The following is a 14,345-nucleotide window of genomic DNA, read 5'->3' on the forward strand; positions in this document are numbered from 1 at the left end:
GGGAATCTACAAAGCCTGGGTACCTTTAGAATCCTCAGGATGTTGGAAATAAATCTACGCAAATTTAGCATTGATACGGTATGTAGACAAAAAGTTAGGGGGCCTAAGCACAAAGTAACGCAAATAGCCAAAAAAGAGCGAGGCCAGGCAGCAAAGGAGTCGACATTGCAAAGTCTGGAAAATGTGTCTACTATTGAAAGGTATTTCTATTGTGAAACATGTTTACCCTAGATGAAGTTTTGTGGTTCTAAAAAATAAATATAACTAAGTATTATTTTTATAACTTGGTCTTGAAATTATTAATTGAGTGTATTTTCCATTTATTGCCACTGGGTGTACAATAAATGCTTAACACTGCCCTCTGATAAACCTAACTGCTTGCCCACACTACCACAAAAGGGAGCATTAGTAGAATCTACTGTGGCCTCAGTGAAACCTCTGGAGATCCACTGAACTCTCTGCACAATATGCCACTTGTTGCTAAAGTATAGAGAGAGTCAGCTTCCTACATTGGTGGATCAGCAGTATATGACTTTGCACTTGCTGGACCACTCTGACAATAAGTAACCACATCAGTGATGTCATTAGTGATGTCACTGACCATATCATGAGTGATGTAATATGTGACGTCATCAGCAGTGCATTGCGGGGGCACGACTTATAGTTTGCTCTACTAACTATAACGTCCGAATTTCTATGGTTTTGTATGAGTGAAATGTGCAACTAACTATAACGTCCCTGAAGCCTATTGTTTTTTCAGTGAATTTCAAAGGTTTTTTAAATGCTAATTTGTAACTATAAAGTCCCTGAAACCTATGTTTTTTAGTGAATTTCAAAGGTTTTTTAAATGCTAATTTCTAATTATAATGTTCATTAAACCTATGTTTTTTTTCAGTGATTTTAAATTATCATTCCATTTTCAACCTGGTGAAAACAGGCGATATCGGCAGTTTTCCAGCAATAGCTTTCACAAAAAATAAATTCCACAAATGAGAGCAACAACTAACGCAAATAATATGCAGAGTAGGCGCTCCTGTATAAAAATAATATGAAAACACCACTTCCCGATATTTTCAACGAGCAGCCAAGTCTGCGGTGTGATCCAAAAACAGGCGATAAGCTGTGTTAGCAGTAGGAATGTACCATCTGCCTTTTACTGGTGTAAAGTACAACGACTACCTAAAGTGGGAAAGGGATCCCAGCCCAGAATCACATCTGAAGACCAACACATGTCATAGAGCTACTGAGCATGCACCTCTGACACCCAAGAAGTCCACAAAACCTACTGCCACCACCCTCAGGACCTCCCCACGGACCACCCCCCCTACTACCACTGAGACAGCGCACAACAGGACAGTGGAACTGCCAAAAACGGCATGGCCCCTCAGCCAAACAATAGCTGAATGTTGTGAGATGTCACAAACAAACGTGTAAAGGACGCGAGTCACCCAACAATAATAATGCCCACAATACCAAATGTAGCGGTGATGTGCTGGACAGACCTCACTATGCACAGCACAAACCTCTCCATGTGTACATATACTGCTGGTGCTTGTAGTGTTGTGGACAGTGGACGCAACCATGTTACCTCAGGCAGTGGGGATAATCTCGGTCATGTACCTGTATCGTTATCCCCTTTAAGTGGAAGCACAGTGGGCTGGTCCAACATACGCAACTCCAGCGTAGAAGTGTGAATAAATAGGCTGGTACTCTGGGCGTGGTTCACTTTGTAAAAGCCAACACATCTGTCAGAGCAGCGGCCCTCACCCTGCCATGTAGCTGCCGCCATATCCGCCAGCCTCCTCGACACAGGCCCCCTGTGAATACAGCAGCACAGCACCGCAGTCTTATGTCTGTACAGACTACTGCCTTCGAACTACACTGCGGACAGCAGGGCTCACAAGTCAGATGGATTTGTGATTGCAGATGAAACAGTCTAGTAGGCAAGAGACATTCCTCCCATTGCGGCCCGCCCGCACCACACATAATCGCAGGCTGCGCACACGCTGAGCACCACACCTACCTCTAACTCAATACAGCTCAAGTCAATGCAACGTGGCTGAGGGCCCTTCCTGACCACTGCCTCCAGTCTACACTGAGGTAAGCAGGGCTCACGATTCAAGATTAGTACCAATGCAAATTGTGTAAGAGACTATAATCGATTAAGAAAAAAAAATGCTCCCAATCTTTGCAGCTAAAATCAACACCACGTGGCTGTGTGCCTTTGCTGACCGCTGCCTCCTGCCTACACTGTGGTCAGCAGGGCTCACAATTCAAATTCAGCCTTGATTCATTTATTTGAGAGTCCAATGGCAACTAACTAGAACGTCCCGGAAACCAACACATTTTAACAATGTATTCCATACATATTTCATCTTTTGTTACCTACACTGCGGTCAGCAGAGCTCACAATTTACATTGAGACATGATTTAATAATTGCAGACAGAATTGTAAGTGACAAAAAGCATTCCTCGATGTCTGTGCTGACTACTGCCTTCCATCTACGCTGCGGATAGCAGGGCTCACAATTCACATCGAGTCACAATTTCAGATGACGCAGTCCAGTAGGCAAGAGACATTGCTCCCAGTGTGGCCCGACCAGACCACGCATCATCGCTGGCTGCGCACACGTTGATTGCTCCTATTGCCCCTATCTCAGTGCAGCACAACTCATGAACCCTTTTGATACAATATTTTGTGTATAATTTCACATCTGGTGCCCCTACCTCAGTGTACCACAAGTCATGGACCCTTTACAATAGAATCTTTTGTGTAATGTTTCACATCTGGTGCACCTACCTTAGTGCAGCACAAATCATTGACCCTTTATGATTGAATCTCTGTGTCTGATCCAATTATTACTGTTCTACTTGTTGCCAGCACCAACCACTTCCGGAGGGCTGACTTACACTCACCACACACGCATCCAGCACAGACAGAACTGGACATGTGACCCTGGTAATAAAAAGGAGTCGAGTGCACGTGCCTTCACCCAGTTCCACTATCTATCTGTGTCCTTGTGTTCATTATGTATGCAACATGCTGCCCCTGGGCCCTACCACATTACATTGTGCTCTGGACAGCGTATGCAACCAACCTACCTTTGACAGTGGTAGAAAACTTTGGGGATGGAACTTTGTCTCGGTCATTGTACAAGTACGTACACAGAGACTGGATGATTATAGTACTCCAAGGAGAGTGTATAGTGAATTTATAAGTGTGTGGGCATTGGCGGAGTGATTGTATAAGTACATATGTTGCGCAGCCTAACTCCGACAACAAGCTTGTCTCTAATTGGCTGCCCTCCATGTCCCAAAACCTGACTTTTGAACTTTGCATGGCCCAGTATTGCTACAGCTGCAATACTCAACTGAATGTGCAATAAACATTCGCATCCACACAGATGTGTCATGTCAACCATCTTTCTTGTGTGGAACTATGGATGAATGTAGGGTCAGTGATTCCCCGTACCTTCCATGTTAGCCATGTTGTGGGACTTGGCTCACAGAGTGACACATTGATGCTTGCGACCCGGGTGGCGGCAGCACTACAACAAGAACACCCGCATGGGCAGCATTGTTTAAGCATTCTCTAGCCCAAAGACAACCAAAAAGTAGCCCACTATTGCTACGTTAAGGAAGGAGGGGCAGGAACATCGTCAAGCAGGCAGTGAATGCATTGGAATTGATGTTGCAGCAGGCTGGCAAGTAAATATTTGTCTAATAAAGCGCATTAACATACTAGTTTGCTGGAGCGCTATATATATATATTACCTACTGGCGGTCGCCAGTAGGTAGTTATAGTTAGGACCCTGTTTCCATAGGAAATCCGCAACATTCTATTTGGAATAACTTTGGCGCCGGTCGACGAATCCTCCCGAAATTTTCAAAATAGGTGGGGCGCTACGCTCCGCTCCTACCCTGAAAGTCTCGGGGGGATTCGTCAAGCAGGGGCCGAGAAAAAAGGGGGGTCCCAAAACGCGTTTTCCCCATGCATTTTTCCATAGGACCTTTAGACACAGCTACAGCCCGAACGGCTGAACAGAATTACTTGAAATTTGGCAGAGAGGTAGCCATAAGGTCAAGGAAGTGGCTTTTGCAGGTCTGGTGTAAATCTGTTCTGTATTTCCTGAGAAAATAGCATTTAAAAGCATATATATATGTGGGCGGAGCCTAACCACACATCTCATCCTGAGATCTGATTGGCTGTCAGCACTTCATCCAAGAAGTGTTGGCAGCCATCTTGGGACCAATATACATGATAGCACCTCATTAAAAAGCATTGCAGTTAATAGAAGGTTTTAAGACTTTAGTTACATTATAAATCATTTGTTGACGGTACCATACTCATTTTAGGAATTGTGGTATATTCTAAGGTGATTTCACCATGTGAAAAAGCCTTCTGCTGGGATATCATGATTGAGAGAAAAATATTTTCTCATGCTTTTACCACAGAGGTTTGGAAGGTGATCTATAGGCTAAACTGAGAGCTTATTTTCTGTAAATTCACATTATCTTTCTCAGTCATGTGAGAATGAAGTCTGACATTCTCAGTAAAACATGTACATCCAACAAGGGCAGAGACTGTCAGTTGATTCCTTTGTGTTCTACTGCAGCTTCCCAGAGTGTTCCAAAGAACTACTAGAGCGCTAACAGTCCTACTTATGATAAACGTATGGCACACCTGAAGCCATCTTGCTTGGATTAAAGTGGTAACTCTTAAAACATTTAATTTAAAAAGGAACAAAATGAGGGGGTTCATTTTTCCATAAAAAGTATGATTAGTGCTGCAGAAAGAAAAATTAGGGCACATTTTGAGTGACTTCTCAAATCTTCTTCTATTTCATGAAAAAATTCTGACATGCAGACTGAAACATGCACTTTCAATACCAGCAGCAGTTTTCCCTGGTGAGCAGTAGCTTTACTACAGTGATCTAATGAGCAAAAAGAGTGCTAACATTCTGAATTTATGGCAAATGTGTGACACATCTGAATGCCTTCTTGATGGAATCAAAGTAAAAAACTGAAAGTATTTCCTACTGAGGAGACTGCAGTAAATGAGGAAATTAGGAAACTTCATAACAAATAAGTCTCCCAAGATGGCCACCAGAGACAAAAGAGCCCAAATGTAGCCCAAATATCACCCAGATGTAGCCCAAGTATAGCCCAATGACAGAATGTCCCAGAATGTTCTTAAAAACAACTAGAGCGCTTACTGTCTTCATTATGACAAAAGTATGGCACACCTGAAGCCATCTTGATTGGAATAAACTGGTAACACTTAAAACATTTAATTTAAAAAGGAACACAATGAGGAGGTTCATTTTGCCATAGAAATTATGATTAATGCTGAAGAAAGAAAATGAGGGCACATTTTGAGTGACTTCTCAAATCCTCTTCTATTTCATTAAAAAATTCTGACATGCAGACTGAACATGCACTTTTAATACCAGGAGCAGACTTCCATGGTGCAGTAGTTTTACTACAGTGATCTAATGAGCAACTAGAGTGCTAACATTCAGAATTTATGGCAAATGTGTGACATATCTGAATACCTTCATGATGGAATCAAAGTAAAAAACTGAAAGCATTTCCTACTGAGGAGACTGCAGTAAATGAGGAAATTAGGAAACTTCATAACAAATAAATCTCCCAAGATGGCCACCGGAGACAAAAGAGCCCAAATGTAGCCCAAAATCACCCAGATGTAGCCCAAATATAGCCCAATGACAGAAGTGTGCAAAACACTTATTATTTTGTGTTTTTGCAGTGTTATATAGTGCAGACTTGTCAGGTATTGGAGTGCTTTACATGAGCATTGGTTACATCACACAAGAACAAATTCATTTTGGTTGTAGACATGGGGAGACTAAGTGATTTGACTAGAATCACAGAATGTCGAGCTGAAGCAGAAACTTCAACCTGGTTCCCCAGTTGCAAAGTCTGCAGTTCTGGAAGTAACACCACATCCTCTCCCCTAAGTGCAACATTTAATCAAGTGGTCAACTGGATAAAAAAACATAAAGATAACAAATAATTTAAAAGTGCTTTGTCGCTATTTGAAAACTCAGAAAATATGTCCTTATTTTAGTCTTTTAGAGCACTAACCATAATTTTGATGCCAATAAGACCCTCTCATATATGTAATTTCTAAAGGAAATGTTCTAGGTATTACAGTTTTGATTACATCAAGATGATGTCAGGCGTTCCACACTTTTGTAATAAATATAGAATGTTAGCAATCTAGTTGTTCATTAGGATACTGTTGAGAGGCAGAGGCCAGGGGCACGGACTCTGAAAATTGAAGGCAGGTAGGAGGGTGCAAAGGCAACAATTTAACCACACTGAGCAGGCAGGAAGGGCCGTGGAAGCACAACAGACTATGGAGGGCAGTGGAAAGGGGGGCAGGGGCAACAAACCAACAATACAGGACTTGCAAGAGAGGCTGTTGGAGGGAAGATCTATTACGGGTCAAGGAAGCTAGGGGCGGTCCCCAGATCCCCGGGAGCCACCACAGAACTGAGCAGGAGAGTGAGTCAGGGACAAAAGGGGCACCTTAATTTGAGCCGGGGTGCCTAGGAACGCTTGCTCCAAAAATGAAGAAAACAGACATATGAGACATGGAATTGGAGGCAGAATACAATGGCAGTTTAATGAGAAGATGCAACTTCAAAGAAAAAGCAGAATAGAGACATAAAGTACAAAATACAGAATCCAGATAATCATACAGCTGTCATAATATTCTCTGTATCTCAATTAATGTACTGACAGAGAGAGAGAGAAAACACATCTATCAGTGCATCATGGGAAACAAGTTACACCAAGGAAAATGTTACCTAGGAACACTCACGTTTACTCTTAGAGCAAGCATTCCTGCAATTACAATACAAAATCTTTCAAATGCAAAAGTAAAGAGAACAATGGTTAAACATAACATGACATTTCATATAGGTAAAATAGAATAAGATACTTCAAGCAAAGCAGAGCAAGACATTTTAAGCAAAGGAAGACAAGAGCTCCCAGCTCTTGGGGAAAACCTGCACTGCCTGTTAACCTACATACAGACGGCGAGGTAGTCCGTCGATATCTGTGGGTGCTCCCTTTTTATATCATTTTGTGGGCTCCTTTGCACGCTACATCTACCTACGTATGCTACCCAAAAGCTTCGTCTGCAGATTTTACCAGACATTTCGTCATTTACCCACTTAATGCTGACAATGGACTGGGTGAAAAGGTCAGTCTCTCAGGCCAATCGCTTATCGTAAGTTCCATAGAGCAAGCAGAAAATAATGGGTATTGTACGGGAATTCAATATATTCATGTATAAAATCTCCTCAGTTCTCCTAACTTGACGCTCTGCGGTTGCCACTTCCTTAAAAGCGGGAAACCTGCCCAGGAAGCAAGTACCAGTCCAGGATGCAGCCTACTGTATGTCGACAGCTTCAGGGGGATGTTGAACTTTGATACCGAGCACGGAGCACTCGGGTAGGGTGGGGGCTACTAGTTTGGATCAGAAGGCCTCGCAGACCTGCCTTCAGACTGCTATACACTAAAATTGCAGAGCTATGGTCAATTTAACAAAGAGGCCTACATATTGAACAGAAGGGCCTACACAGGGGTTTTATGCTGGCTGAGTGGTAAGGATGTCTCAGGATAATTATATAGCAACACAGGACCCGCTGGTCAATTTAATACGGCCTACAAATGCAGCTGGCAGGGCAAGGACAAGGGTCTCATACTTCAGGTGTGGACAGAACGGGCCAGGGGCCCCCTGTGATACAAAATCTACCCTCCTTCAAGGCTGTGGCAATGTAATAGACCATTGTGGGCAGAAGGAAGAGGCAATGGTAGTAAAACCATACATGCCAACAGACCTGATTCAGCCAGGAAACGTCCAATGTTTTTAAGCTCAAATGGGCTTTATTTGATCTGTCTCCTGTCTACAATATCCTCTTTTTCAATGTAACTCAAAGGGGAAAATCCCAGTTTTTTTTCAAAATCTCCCTCTTACCAAGTTCAAAATGTTCGCAAGTATGGTACATTGGATCATGGAAGGAAATGGGATAGGGACATGGACTTGGATAACAGAGGACAGGAGGGACATGGAGAGGTGCACCAAACTGACCCTGCAGGGCAGGCATCAAGGTTTGCAGCAGCACAATACACCACACAGGGCATGCAGGACGGGAGTGCAGCACAACAATCCATAGAAAGCAAGAGGGAGGGGACAGGACCATGCACATGGACAGCAGAGAACAGAGGGGCAAGAGGCAATGGTAGCTAGCTGACCATAATGGACAGACAGGAGAGAAAGCTGCAGCATAACAGACCATAAAGGGCAGGAGGGACGGATCAGGGGCATTACAATGGAACAGACAAGCCAGGAGGGAGGGAGTAGGGCTGGGGGCAAGGGGGCAGGGCAGGAGCAGCAAGATAGACATGGAGGTCAGGCAGGATGGGCACTAGAAGCAAGACACACCATGAAGAGCAACAGTGAGACTGTGATGGCATACACACAGACCATGGAGGGAAGGTGGGAGGGGGTCAGGGGCAGCTAACTGACCACACAGGGAAGGTGGGAGGGGCCATGGCAGCACAGAAGACCATGCATGGCAAGTGGGAGGGTTAGTGGCAGCACAATGGCTATGATGGGCAAGAAGGAGGGTGGAGGGGCATGCACAAAGGACGATGGAGGATAGAAGGGAGGGTCAGGACCTGTGCACAGACAAGAAAGTTCAGGGGAAGGGACCTCACAACAGACCACACGGGGCAGGCAGGAGGAGCAGTTGCAGCACAACAGACCAGGGAGGGCAGAAGGGTGTGGCAGTACAATGGACCATGTAGGACAGGAGGAAGAGGATAGGGGCATGGCATGTGGGCAGGCAGGGTGGAGGTGGCAGGGACAGGTTACAGTCATCTGACAATGCTAGGCAGGTGGGAGGGGAGTGGCAGCTCAACAGAACACTCAGAGTAGATAGGAGTGGCAGGTCCATGGGACATGGTGGGCAAAAAGGATGGAGCAGGGGCATGCACAAAGACATCGGAGGGCAGGGGGAAGGAGAATAGGGGCAGCAAGCTAAGCACAAAGTTTAAGCAGGAGGTCAATGATGGGGCATAGAATTGGGCAATGGAGGGCAGGAGGAGTGGACTGGTACATCATACTAAATTGAGGGCAGTGGCAGCACATCAGACCATGCATGGCAGGAGGGAGGAGGCTAGTCCATGGATTCACACAACAGAGGATAGGGAGGAAGGGGATGGGGCAGCAAGCTAACTGTTCAGAGAAGGCGGGTATTAGGAACTTTATTGTTTTTAAAACATTGTGTCTGTGCGAACTACTTCAAATATGAACAAGTATGCAGCATAATCTCACTTTTATTCAGGAAGAAGAGGACGTTTGTGACTGTGACTCCGGGCTCACTTGGCAGAAACACCCCCTGACCCTCCACCCCCTATCGCAAAATGTAATGCCCGTGAAAAGGGTAGGTGAACACAGTGTTATATAGAACATAGTCCTGAGAGCACGATTGAAAATGAAAACTAGATATAGTGTATGGTATAAACTATGCACCAAAAATTGTGATATAAGATGAACCGGGCGTGAAATATAATATGCAATACATTGTGCGCAATGACAGATTCATTGGAGAGCGCGAGATAGCACAGGCACTAGCGCGTGCTATGCGATATGCGCCTTGGAGTGTAATATGCACAGGGCAGTGTTGTGTAACCTAACTAGTCTCTAAAGTTGTAATATAAAATATGTGCTGGGGAGTGTAACGTTGCATATGCACTGTGACAAAGATATGGATCCCAGATTGTAATATGTATGGCATAGCACTGTGCGTTATAACAAAGGCATCGAGAAAGGCACGTTAGATGGAGCAATATAACCCGTGCGAAGACAAGTGTGGCATGACATATTCACGGGGTGGTGTTACAGTGCACATGGGCTAGAGAGTGTCATAGCATATGCACTAGCTAGTGGAATACAACACAGAGGTGTGTGGCACTCGGCAGGCAATGGTGGGTGTAACACAGCATTGGGCTCTGTCAGGAGCACGCTGTGACTCTCAAGTGATGTTCGTCCCCTTTCCAGAGAGTAAAATAAAAAGTATTACACATCCAGCAGTGGATGTGTGTTTTATTAACCGTGAGGGGGGTTTCTTGCATAGTTTTGGTCGAATTTTTGTCGAATCCCCTTTGAATGGCTTGGTGTGCATGCGTATTAAATGTGCCCGTCAATAGCTACCCATGTTTGTATAAATAAACGACAAGGGTGTCTACCAGGATTAGGCACGGTAGGGCATCAGACATGTCAGAGCTTCACTAGTGGTGTAAATACATTCCACGTGGATTCATTGCATGCATAGTCGCCTTTTAATGAATATCACGCAAATCGTCATGGTGATAGGTACGTACGGTTTGTCCAGCATGTCCTAGGTGTGTCTATAAATATATATTTTTTAAAAATAATAAAAAACAGTGGCCGGCCCTGGGGATTGGGGTCAAAAAAATATAATTAGGAGACTGGCCCTGGGGGATGGGGTCATCAGGGCCAATAAATTAGAATAAGAAGGGGAACCAAACAGCCCCCCTTCTTAAAAAACTAAAATAAATAAAAGACTGGCATCGTGCAGGAGGCCATGCCCCCTCCGTGCAGCACTCTGCAAACGCGCCCCCAACAGGCATCTCCAGTATGCGCCAGGGAGCTGCGCTGCAGCCAAGTGTTCTGAGGCCAAGCCCCTTTTTACACCTCTCTGCAACGCAGCTCTGTGGCGCTTACTGGAGGTACCTAGTGGTCTAGTTTGACCCTAGGGACCCTTAGGATTCAAGGGGACTTAATCTCTCAACTTAGAACAGCCACAGGGAGCGTTTACACAGTGGTGAAGGGAGGGGACGGGGCCTGAGGTGACGTGTGCAAACACGCACTATGGCACGTTTTAAATTGGGGATATACTTTCCCTTCAATACTGAGGGCCCCTGGGGGCTAACTAGCCCACCAAGTGCTTCCAGTAAGCGCCACTGAGCTGCATTGCAGAGAGGTGGTCCAGGCCGTGCCACTTTTTACACCTCTCTGCAATGCAGCTCTGTGGCACTTACTGGAGGTACCTAGTGGGCTAGTTGGACCCTAGGGACCCTCAGGATTCAAATGAACTTAATCTCCCAACTAAAAATGGACACAGGGCGTGTTTACACAGTGGTGAATGGAGGAGACGGGGCCTGAGTTAACGTGTGCAAAAACGCCCTGTGGCCTGTTTTAAGAGGTAGTTTTAATCTCCATGCCCTATTATATACTAGGGGCTTACAGAGGAGGTCATGCTAATCACAGGGGGACCCCAACGCATAATGTTCCCTAGTGTATGTAGGTGTTTTCACTGTATTCTAAGTGTCTTTTAACATAGCACTGGCTCTAGGACTGGTTAGTCAGACTCAGTTACCACCAGTATCCGTCTGAAAAAGTTGAGGGTACAGGATGATTTTGCAACAAGGCTTCTTTCTGCTCTTCTTTTTGTTCTTTCTGCACGTTATCCTTCTTCCTGCACTTATCTTCGTATTTGAGGACTTCTGTTGCTTCTTTCTGCACTTCTTTTGTTTCTTTCTGTGCATTTTTTCTTCTTTCTTCACATGTCCTATCTCTGTAGGCATAGTTAGAAATTAGCATTTAAAAAACCTTTGAAATTCACAGAAAAAACCATAGGTTTTAGGCACGTTATAGTTAGGAATTAGCATTTAAAAAACCTCAGAAATTCACTGAAAAAAACATAGGTTTCAGGGGTGTTATAGTTAGCTGGACTTTTCCCTTGTACAAAACCATTGAAATTCCCCCGTTATAGTTAGTTCAGCTAACTATAACTCGCGCGCCCGCAATGCACTGCTGATGACGTCACATATTACATCACTCATGACATGGTCAGTGACATCACTCATGACATCACTGATGACATCTCAAATGACATCACTGATGACATCACTGATGACATCATCCTTGTGATAGAGTGCAGACCTCCTCTCACCCTAATATAACCTTTGATACACACATTCAAAAATAGAGACTAAAATTTTCAAAACAATGGACATACCAATACCAGTTACAACAACCTCTTCAGTAATTCTAAGATCCACATACACATCCACTCATTCACCAACAGTCCTATACAGTCACTCATACATGTACTCACTCATCATATGTACTCATACACCTATACATCCTGTTACACAATGCCACTCATCCATAGAGTTACTCACACACATAGTCACTCATGCTAATAAAGAATCAAACATACATTTACTTGCATATACAGTTATACACACACCACCATACTTACTTCTACGGAAACTTACACATACTTATTCTTTTAAACAATCACTTATAGAAACACATACTTATTCATACAGGAACTCTTTCAATCTCTCACTCTCACATATACTCACATATATATACCAATAGTCACATATACTAGTTTAAAACATATGTAGTTACTCATAAAGACACTATTGAGACAGTCATTCACTCACTAACACACCCATACACACACTCATCCACCCATACAGTCCTGCACACATGCTGTGTTCAACACATACAAACAGTGAGTCACTCATTCATGCACCTATGCACTACGTAATACCCCCCACCGAACCATGCAGACACTCAGACTGATACTCAAAAAACCAACTAATAACCTATATAGACACCCATGTAGCTACTCACCAACCCATGCAGCCACTTATACACAAAGTGAGAGACTGATACAGATATTTACATATTTAAACATTACTCACTAAGCCATGTATTCACTATGATACACTTAATCAGTCAGTTACACAATCAATTTTTCAAAAACAAATCATCCATTTAGACACTTATATACCCATTTATTCTTCCATCGACCTTGAGATATACATATATAAAACATATTTAATTTTCAGAAAAACACACATTCACTGGATGATGTCATCAGTGATGTCATCAGTGATGTCATTTGAGATGTCATCAGTGATGTCATGAGTGATGTCACTGACCATGTCATGAGTGATGTAATATGTGACGTCATCAGCAGTGCATTGCGGGCGCGCGAGTTATAGTTAGCTGAACTAACTATAATGGGGGAATTTCAATGGTTTTGTACAAGTGAAAAGTCCAGCTAACTATAACACCCCTGAAACCTATGGTTTTTTCAGTGAATTTCTGAGGTTTTTTAAATGCTAATTCCTAACTATAACGTGCCTGAAACCTATGGTTTTTTCTGTGAATATATATATATATATAATCTGGCAACTAGCACAAACCAAAATTTTACCGCACAACCGGGAAAAATATAGCCCAATTGTGCGTGATCTAGCCCAATCTGGCAACAGTTGATTCCTCATACAGCTCACGATAGAGCCACGCCCATAGCTCTGGATTCATTCTTCACAGCCTCATGCAGATCTGACATATGCCAGGCCAGCCCACTCTGCTTATGCTTACAGGGAAGGGCAACAATGCTACATGGCCCAGATTTTCATTGTACTGATCTGCTGGTCACAGGTCTAGTTGTCAGTATGCCACAGCCACTCCCTCATGGCTGGTATATACCCACACCACACCCATCCAGCACAGGCATCACAGGACATGTGACCCTAACAATAAAAAAGACCGGGCACACGTGCTCTATGTCATTTTAGAGTTGCTCCCACCGCATGCACTGTGATGGCCCGTCCCGGTGGTCCGGATACCTCATGTAGACCTGAGCCACCGAACAGGGAGGCCTACCGCCACGTGCATGGCCTCACTGGTCACTGAGTTAGTGGCTCCGCAAGGACTGAGAGGGTGTGCAACCTGCGATGATCATAGGTGCACTAGTATGTCCTCTGCCATGGCAAACTCAAGACGCAGCACCAAATGTGAGACCTGTTGGCCTGCGGAGCGGGACTGCATGATGTGGAGGGTGCCCTCTCTGTGAAAAGGTGAGCAGTGAGGCCTGGATGCGTAGCACTGGGCAAATATGTGTGGGCGGCGGGAGTGGATGGGTGCAGCAGCCTGGGTGGGCAGCGGCATGCAGTCACCTCCAGGCAGTGAGAGTGCATGGGGTGCAGCAGCCTGGGTGCGCAGTGGCTGTCATACACCACTGGGCAGTGGGAGTGGATGGGGCAGCAGCCTGTGTGTTCAGCAGTGAGTAGACACCTCTGGGCAGTGGAAGTGGATGGGGTACACTAGCCTGGATACACCAAGGCGGGACAGTGATTTAGGCATGTTCAGTTGTATGTGCTCATCCATTACATAATATGTTTCAGATGACTAAGCTTGAGGGCTGCCCTATATCCCGGCACGTGGTTGGAGACACACCGGTGGCAGAAAGGTG

The sequence above is a fragment of the Triturus cristatus genome, chromosome 2_1 (assembly GCF_964204655.1).
Source record: "Triturus cristatus chromosome 2_1, aTriCri1.1, whole genome shotgun sequence".
NCBI classification, from domain to species: domain Eukaryota; kingdom Metazoa; phylum Chordata; class Amphibia; order Caudata; family Salamandridae; genus Triturus; species Triturus cristatus.